This window comes from Pristiophorus japonicus, chromosome 4, assembly GCF_044704955.1.
Source record: "Pristiophorus japonicus isolate sPriJap1 chromosome 4, sPriJap1.hap1, whole genome shotgun sequence".
Lineage (NCBI taxonomy): Eukaryota > Metazoa > Chordata > Chondrichthyes > Pristiophoridae > Pristiophorus > Pristiophorus japonicus.
Window position 1 is genome coordinate 288,979,945 of NC_091980.1, and position 9,627 is coordinate 288,989,571.

General features: G+C 46.3%; 1 pseudogene; it reads left to right on the plus strand.

Annotated features, from left to right (window-relative positions):
* The first annotated feature begins 5,510 nt into the window (after positions 1 to 5,510).
* Positions 5,511 to 5,721, plus strand: LOC139263644 (U2 spliceosomal RNA; annotated as a pseudogene).
* Positions 5,722 to 9,627: the final 3,906 nt, after the last annotated feature.

The window sequence follows — 9,627 nt, forward strand, 5'->3', positions numbered from 1 at the left end:
TTAGTGGCTGAAATCTGCAATGTGACTCTGAAAGAAGTTCTTCAGCCACTGGGAGAAGGCAGCAGGGAAACTCCTCTGTAATTACCGCAATCAGACTTGTCACCTTTCTTGAAGATGGTCATGATTACGGCATCTCTGAGATCCCCTGCCATGCTCTCCTCCTTCCAAATTGCTGTTGAGGTTCACCAGACGGACTCCAGGGATGGATGGGCTGTCATATGAGGAGAGACTGGATCAACTTGGCCTTTATTCACTGGAGTTTAGAAGGATGAGAGGGAATCTCATAGAAACATATAAGATTCTGACGGGACTGGACAGGTTAGATGCGGGAAAAATGTTCCCGATGTTGGGGAAGTTCAGAACCAGGGTACATAGTCTTAGGATAAGGGGTAGGCCATTTAGGACTGAGATGAGGAGAAACTTCTTCACTCAAAGAGTTGTTAACCTATGGAATTCCCTGCCGCAGAGAATTGTTGATGTCAGTTCACTGGATATATTCAAGAGGGAGTTAGATATGGCTCTTACGGTTAAGGGGATCAAGGGGTATGGAAAGAAAGCAGGAAAGGGGTACTGAAGGAATGATCAGCCATGATCTTATTGAATGGCGATGCAGGCTCGAAGGGCCAAATGGCCTACTCCTGCACCTATTTTTTATAAGAGAAATGTGTTCATGGATTTGCACCAATAGTGCTTCTCCGCCATTCTTTAGTGCCTCGGTAGGGATTTTATCTGATCCTGAGGCCTTGTAGTTCTTCAGTTGTCGGATGGCCTTTTCAACCTCATGCCAGGCTGGGGTTGTGCTGAGGTGTTGGCAGGTCGCATGCTGTGGGATGGAGTCGAGGACACTTATGTCAAGGACAAAGTCTCGGTTAAGGAGATCGTCAAAGTGCTCCTTCCAGCGGGCACTGACTGCCTCTTTGTCCTTGATCAGTAACTCTCCATCTTGGCCTGCAACGGGGTAGGACTTTGGGTGCTTGGGCCATAGGTGGTCTTGACTGCGCTAAAGAATCCACGCACATCGTGGTTGTCGGCTAGCTGCTGGATCTCCTGTGCTTTCTCCACCCACCCATTTGTTCTTTGGGTCATGTTTTTTGTTGGACCTCAGCCTTCAGACGTCTGTAGAGTTGCTTTCTTGCTCTTGAGTTGTGTTGCTGTTTCCAATTCAAGAATGCCTTGTGCTTGCGGTTTAATAGCTCCTAGATCTCCTGGTTATTCTCGTTGAACCAGTCTTGGTGTTTCCTGGTTGAATGACCAAGCGTCTCTTCACAGGTGTGAATTATGGAGGCCTTGAGTGCAGACCAGGCCCCCTGGGAGTCGTCAGGTTGGTTGTGAGGCTCTGGCTGAAAAGAGCTTTCTTAGCAGCCTCCATTGTAAAGGAGGCCGCCGACTCAACATGGTGGCTGCCACTTTACCCAGTGTACAAGCCATTGGCCGGCAAGCTCCAAAAAAAAGTCTAAATCAACCCCTTCAAATGCGAGCATTGTTGGGATGCTTCAGCAGGGTCTTCAACTTTGGAAGCCATCACAGTTGAACTTGATCCTGTCCTCACCAATGTTCACGCACAGCGCTTGCAGCAGAGGTCACTGGATAGCAATCTTGACCGGAAGTGCTGAACAATTGTAGTGCCTCTGTTGCCACCCTAGCTGAGATTAGCTAACTATGCAAACACCAGGAATCGAAACCTGTAGTTGATGTTTAAAATATTGCTTTTTAAAAATTGTCACCATGAATTTCAATATATAATTTATAAAGATACATGGGTGGTCTTTCCAGGGTCTTTTAAGGTGCTTGTAAATCTGAGGTTCCATCTTCTACTTTGTGGTGCTTACTGAACCTTTCACACTCCTATCTTTTCATCTCTTACACATGTGGACACAAGAATGAATCATAGCGTGGTAAGAAATTGTATTTTTACAGCACCTTTCATGACCTCAGGATGCCCTAAGGCCCTTCAAAGCCACTTTTGTAGTGCAGTCACTGTTGTAATGTTGTAGGGAAAGACGGCAGCCATTTTGCACACAGCAAGGTCCTACAAACAGCATCGAGATGAATGACCAGATAATCTTTTTTTAGTGATGTTGGTTAAGGGATAAAGAAGGAGTTGAACCCACAACCTTCGAACTCAAGAGGCAAGAGTGCTATTACTGAGGCAATGCTGACACCCACGATTAGTGTGATAATATCACAGGTCCTCTGTCCCAAGCTGCCTCGAGGAGTTACATTAACTTCATCATGTCCATACCGCTCACTACCTTTATACACGTTCAACAACAAAGGAAAAAAACATCAGCTGCAAAGGTGGGAAAATGTAATTTACAATTATGCACAGTTTTGGTCTCCTTATTTGAGGAAGGATATACTTGCCTTAGAGGCGGGTGCAATGAAGGTTCACTAGATTGATCCCTGGGATGAGAGGGTTGTCCTATGAGGAGAGATTGGATAGATTGGGCCTATACTCTCTGGAGTTTAGAAGATTGAGAGGTGATCGCATTGAAACATATAAGAATCTGAGGGGCATTGACAGGGTAGATGCTGAGAGGTTGTTTCCCCTGGCTGGAGTGTCTAGAACTAGGGGGTACAGTCTCAGGATAAGGGGCCGGCCTTTTAAGACTTAGATGAGGAGAAACTTCTTCACTCAGAGGGTGGTGAATCTTTGTAATTCTCTACCACAGCGGGCTGTGGAGGCTCAGTCTTTGAGTATATTCAAGACAGAGATCGATAGATTTTTGAATATTAAAGGAATCAAGGGATATGGGGATAATGCAGGAAAGTGGAGTTGAGGTAGAAAATCAACCATTATCTCATTGAATGGCAGGGCAGGCTCGAGGGGCCGAATGGCCTACTCCTGCTCTTATTTCTTATGTTCTCAATATCAAAGTCTGAATGCCACCCTGACTATGTTCAGTACATAATGAAGGTTCAGCGCTTGATCCTGTCCTGACTTAAGAAACATTTCAATCACTTTATTACATAGTGGTCACCTGGATCTTCCTCAATAGAGAAGGAAGAAACACAGGCTGCCATTGCTCATTGGACAAAATACAGTCATTTGTTTATACAATACCAACAGCTCAGACTATATTCTGCAGGTGGCAAAATGACTCATTGTGGTATCGCAGAGAAGAGCTGGGTTTGAATAGTGTGGCTGAAGGTTAGTTGTGTTTCCAATAACGGGGGTTTATGTGGTCTCCCTCACAGTGTCATCAGACAGTTACTATTCAATAATTGTGGAATGCCACACACATACACACTTTCAGTCTTCCTTTATCTCCATACATGTGGTAACAGCAATAGAATTATCTTCATTCCCAGGGTGCAAGTGATACTTCTGTTGCCCGCTGACATGACATTAATTCACTGCAGCAGTGAATTATCACGTAGTCTGATTCCAGCGCACATTTAAAACACAGGAATGAATCACTCAGAGAATATTACATCATTGACAATGTATCACCCACATGGAAATCTCTCACAGCTCACTCATGCCTGAGTCACTCGTGAGTTATAGCCCTTTTGCACTGATACAAAACCCGAGGTAACATTACAGAGACAAATACGGACTTGACATTGAAGGAAAGTGGTCACTTTGCCTGTTATTTCAGCATATTAAAAAAATGACTCCCCATCAACAACTCCCAAGGACCCCCACCTCCAATCGATGGCTCCCGACGCTACCTGGGCGGGTATGGTGTCTCCCACTCAGTAAGCCTTCCAAAGTACTTGCTTAAGCCAAAAGGAGGATTCACTGACTAGCCATCCCCTACATGATGTCCTCCATGAACCACACTCCAAGCGCCCCCTCCCGCTCACTATATGTCTGGGCAGTCCTGGCTAATTCCTTTTGCACGGATGCAAAACCCAAGGTAACATTACAGAGAAAATAAAGGCTTGACAATGCAGGGTAGTGGTCAATTTAAAAAAATGGCTCCCCCACCACCAACCAGGGTTCCCGATCCTACCTTTGGAGGGTGGAGCATGTCCTATTCAGTAATCCCTCCTAAGTATTTGCTGTACCAAAAGAAGTATTTGCTATACCTCAGTGTCATATTTGACCCTGAAATGAACTGCCGACCACATATCCGTGGCATAACTAAGACCACCTATTTCCACCTCCGTAACATTGCCCGTCTCCACCCTTGCCTCAGTTCAACAGCTGCTGAAACTTTCATCCATGCCTTTGTTACCTCTAGACTTGACTATTCCAATGCAATCCTGGCTGGCCTCCCACATTCTACCCTACGTAAACTAGAGGTCCATCCAAAAATCGCACCAAGTCTCGCTCACCCATCACCTGTGCTCGCTGACCTACATTGGCTCCTGGTTAAGCAAAGCCTCAATTTTAAAATTCTCATCCTTATTTTCAAATCCCTCCATAGCCTCGCACCTCCCTATCTCTGTAATCTCCTCCAGAATACCCCCCCACCGAGTTGTCTGCATTCCTCTAATTCTGCCCTCTTGTGCATCCCCGATTATAATCGCTCCACCATTGATGGCCGTGCCTTCTGTTGCTTAGGCCCTAAGCCCTGGAATTCCCTGCTAAACCTCTCCACCTCTCTACCTCTCTTCCCTCCTTTAAGATACTCCTTAAAACCTACGTCTTTGACCAAGCGTTTGGTCACTTGGTCTAATTTCTCCTTGTGTGGCTCAGTTTCAATTTTTTTGTCTTATAATACTCCTGTGAAGCGCCTTGGGATGTTTTACTAGGTTAAAGGCGCTATATAAATACAAGTTGTTGGTGTTGTTGTTGTGAAACTCAACCACACAAACATCACACGGTATTTTGCAATGTAAGCTCGGTTTGATCCAACATTCTAAAATTACTGGGTCTGAGCAAGAGCAGCTTTGTTGTGCTGCATCTGCCCTGGCACCACTTGCTAAACTAAAATGCAAAAAGCTTTCCATTCTCCAGTACAGACATTGCACACATTGCTGAGCAACACAATGTATAATCATTAAAAAAGAACCTGAGAATACAGCACCTTTCAGAAGAGATCAGAGGGCTAATGTTCTGAAGATACAAAGCTAGGTGGGAATGTAAATTGTGAGGAGGATGCAAAGAGACTTCCAGGGCATACAGACAGGCTAAGTGAGTGGGCAAGAACATGGTAAATGGAATATAATGTGGAGAAATGTGAAGTTACCCACTTTGGTAGGAAAAATGGAAAAGCAGAGTAATTTTTAAATGGGAATGAGAGATTGGGAAATGTTGGTGTTCAGAGGGACCTGGGTGTCCTTGCACACAAATCACTGAAAGTTAAAATGCAGATACAGCAAGTAATTAAGAAAGCAAGTGGTATGTTGGCCTTTATTACAAGAGATTTGGAGTATAAAAATAAAGGCGTCTTACTGCAATTATATAGGGCCCCGGTGAGACCACACCTGGAGTATTGTGTTAAGTTTTGGTCTCCTTTACTAAGGAAGGATATACTTGCCATAGAGGGAATACAACGAAGGTTCACCAGACTGATTCCTGAGATTGGTGGGGGGCGGGGAGGTTGGGTAATGCCCCGTCCACTTCTCGGCCTTTTGGCTAAGATCATGCGTAACTGACCTGACAGGGGAGTAACCATGACCCCAACGTGGTTCTCCTATGCTTTTTGGAAATAGGAGGTGGGTGGGGTGGCTTGACCCAGCCACCTCCACGGAGGTGTGTGGGGGGCCTGACCCATCCACCTCCATGGCACGAACCTGGTATTGCAGTACTTCCAGGAACGGTGCAGTGGCTCTAGGCCTGTTGGCTAAGAGCATTGGCGCAGAGTGATCCTTGATATGTGCAAGGTGACCTCTGGCGTTTGTGATTTGACAAAGAATTGGAAAGATTGGCAACAAATAAAAAAAAAAAATGCCCCGTCCACTCCATGCACCGACCTGGTATTGCAATATTTCCAGGAACGGTGCAACTTCGCCTCTCGGCCTTTTGGCCTAAGATCAAATATATTGGCACAAAGTGATCTTTGGCGTTAGAGTTGATCTGGAACGAAATTGGATAAAAAATGTAAAAAAAAATAAAAAAATTATCCTATGAGGAGAGATTTGAGTAGCCTAGATCTAGAAGAATGAAAGGTGATCTCATTGAGACAATACAAAATTCTTACATGGTTTGACAGGGTAGGTGCAGGGAGGATGTATTCTCTGGCTGAGGAGGCCAGAACCAGGGGTCACAGTCTCAGGATAAGGGGTCAGCCATTTAGGACTGAGATGAGGAGAAACTTCTTCACTCAAAGGGTGGTGAATCTTTGGAATTCTCTACCCTAGAGGGCTGTGGGGGCTCAATCTTTGAATATATTCAAGGCAGAGATCGATAGATTTTTGGAAATTAAGGGAATCAAGGGATATGGGGATAGTGCAGGAAAGTGGAGTTAAAGTAGAAGATCAGCCATCATCTTCATAGGCAGTCCCTCGTAATCGAGGAATACTTGCTTCCACTCTTAACATGAGTTCTTAGGTGGCTGTACAGTCCAATACAAGAACCACAGTGTCTGTCACAGGTGGGACAGATAGTCGTTGAGGGAAGGGGTGGGTGGGACTGGTTTGCCGCATGCTCTTTCTGCAGCCTGCGCTTGATTTCTGCATGCTCTCGGCGATGAGACGAGAGGAGCTCAACGCCCTCCCAGATGCACTTCCTCCACTTAGGGCGGTCTTTGACCAGGGACTCGCAGGTGTCAGTGGGGATGTTGCACTTTATCAGGGAGGCTTTGAGGGTGTCCTTGTAATGTTTCCGCTGCCCACCTTTGGCTCGTTTGCTTTGAAGGAGTTCAGAGTAGAGCGCTTGCTTTGGGAGTCTCATGTCTGGCATGCGAACTATGTGGCCTGCCCAGCGGAGCTGATCGAGTGTGGTCAGTACTTCAATGCTGGGGATGTTGGCCGTGCCGAGGACGCTAATGTTGGTGCGTTTGTCCTCTCAAGGGATTTGCAGGATCTTGCGGAGACATCGTTGGTGGTATTTCTCCAGCGACTTCAGGTGTCTACTGTACATGGTCCATGTTTCTGAGCCATACAGGAGGGTGGTATTACTACAGCCCTGTAGACCATGAGCTTGGTGACAGCTTTGAGGGCCTGGTCTTCAAACACATGACCTTATTGAATGGCAGAGCAGGCGCGAAGAGCCGAATGGCCTACTCTTGCTCCTAATGCTTATGTTCTTATGACATTGTTCTTCATCATGGGATGTGAGCATCACAAGGCCAGCATTTATTGCCCATCCCTAATTTCCCTTGAGAATATAGTGGTGAGCCATCTTCTTGAACCACTGCAATCCGTGTGGTGAATGTACTCCCACAGTGCTGTTAGTGAGGGAGATCCAGGATTTTGATCCAGCAACGATGAAGGAATGGCGTGGGTTTGGGAGGTGCTGTCGAAGAAACCTTGGTGAGTTGCTGCAGCGCATCTTGTAGATGGTACGCACTGCAGCCACAGAATCTCTAACCTGCTCTTATAGCCACATTATTAATGTGGCTGGTCCAGTTACATTTCTGTCAATCATGACCCCAGGATGTTGGTGGTGGGACATTCGATGATGGTATTGCCATTGGATGTCAAGGGGCAGTTGTTAGACACTTTCTTGTTGGAGATGGTCATTGCCTGGCACTTTTCTGGTGCAAATGTTACTTGCCACTTATCAGCCCAAGCCTAAATGTTGTCCAGGACTTGCTGCATACCGACACGGACTGCTTTATTATCTGAGGAGTTGCAAATAGAACTGAACACCCTGCAATCAAAAGCAAACATCCTTACATCTGAACTTATGATCGAAGGAAGGTCATTGATGAAGCTGCTGAAGATGGTTGGGCCCAGGACACTGCCCTGAGGAACTCCTGCAGCGATGTCCTGCGGTTGAGATAATTGGCCTCCAACCACCATAGCCATCTTCCTTTGTGCTAGGTAAGACTCCAGCCAGTGGAGAGTTTTCCCCCTGATTCCCAATGACTTCAATTTCACTAGGGCTCCTGATGCCACACTAGGTCAAAGTCTGCCTTGATTTCAACGCCAGTCACTCTCACTTCACCTCTGGAATTCAGCTCTTTTGTCCATGTTTGGACCAAGAGGTCTAGAGCCAAGTGATCCTGGTGGAACCCAAACTGGGCATCGGTGAGCAGGTTATTGATGAGTAAGTGGCGCTTGGTAGCATGGTCGACAATCCCTTCCACTACTTTGCTGATAATTGGGAGTAGATTGATCGGGCGGTAATTGGCCGGATTGGATTTGTCCTGATTTTTGTGGACAGGACATATCTGGGCAATTTTCCACTGGTGAACTTTGGGCAGCGCTGTGAACAATCTTCCAACCATTACTTCTGCGATGTGCCTCCGCTGGGCGAGACTGCTTGCCGAAAGTGTGAAGTTGAAAAACTATTCCTCAGATGTCAGTAATCGATAAACATCATCGGGTATAGAGTACAAAAGCAGGGAAGTTGTGCTAAATCACTGGTTAGGCACTAGCTGGAGTATTGTGTCCAATTCTGGGCACCACACTTTCGCAGTACATGTGCTAGGCTTATAGAGGGTGCAGAGGCAATTTACTGGAATGGTATCAGGTGTGCGGGACTTCAGTTAGGTGGAGAGACTAGAGAAGCTGGGATTGTTTTTATGTTCTCCTTAGAGCTGAGAAGGATAAGGGGAGATTTAATAGAGGTGTGCAAGATCATGAAGGGTTTTAATAGAGTAAATAAGGATGTCATGTATGTACTTTTGGCATCACTAGCCACTAGATGGCATCAATGTTGGAGCCCATTGGGCTGCAGACACCTCTTGGAGTTAAACAGTACTCAGTCTAACAGTTATTGCGTACACAACATTTGGCGATGAGGCAACAAGAACCTTTGCATGCAAAAATGAGCACAATTGGATTGTTCGAGCGATTTGTGGAAGGAGAAGATTGGGCAGACTTTGAGAGCCGTTTGAGCCAGTTCTTTGTGGCCAACAAAATGGAGGAGGTCAGAGACGCAGATTGGCACCGGGCGGTGTTCCTTACGGTTTGCGGTCCAAAAATTTATGGTCTGATAAAGAATCTACTCCTGCCTGAGAGTCCAACAGAGAAGACGTATGAAGAATTGTGCACACTGCTACAGGATCACATTAAGCCAGACGAAGGCATCATCATCTCGAGACACAGATTTTACACGCACATTCGCTCAGAGGGCCAGAATGAGATGTCTAGCGAGACCGTGTAAGTTCGGGGTTGTGTTGGCAGACATGCTGCGGGACGGCTTTGTAATCGGCATCAACCACGAGGTGATCCTGCGTAAACTACTGGCGGTGGAGACGTTGGACTTGAACAAGGTCATCATGATCGCTCAGTCATGCATGACAACGGATAGAAGTCTAAAGCAGATATCAGTGAAAAATCGAAACTCGGCAAGTACTGTAAATATGATTGATTCGCCGTTCGGCAAAGCAGCACATGGCAGGGTCTACCTGACTGCGTACGCGAAACCTGTGGCTGCCCAAAGTCCGCCAGCGGGATCCGATTTCTCCTTGTTGGCATTGTGGGGGAAATCACCGGCACCAGCAGTGCCAATTTAAGCAATATAGTTGCAAAGACTGTCTGAGAGTGGGGCATCTCCAGTGCAAGTGTCTGCAGATGAGCAAGCGTGCTGCGACACACCACGTGGAGGATGATGGTCAGACT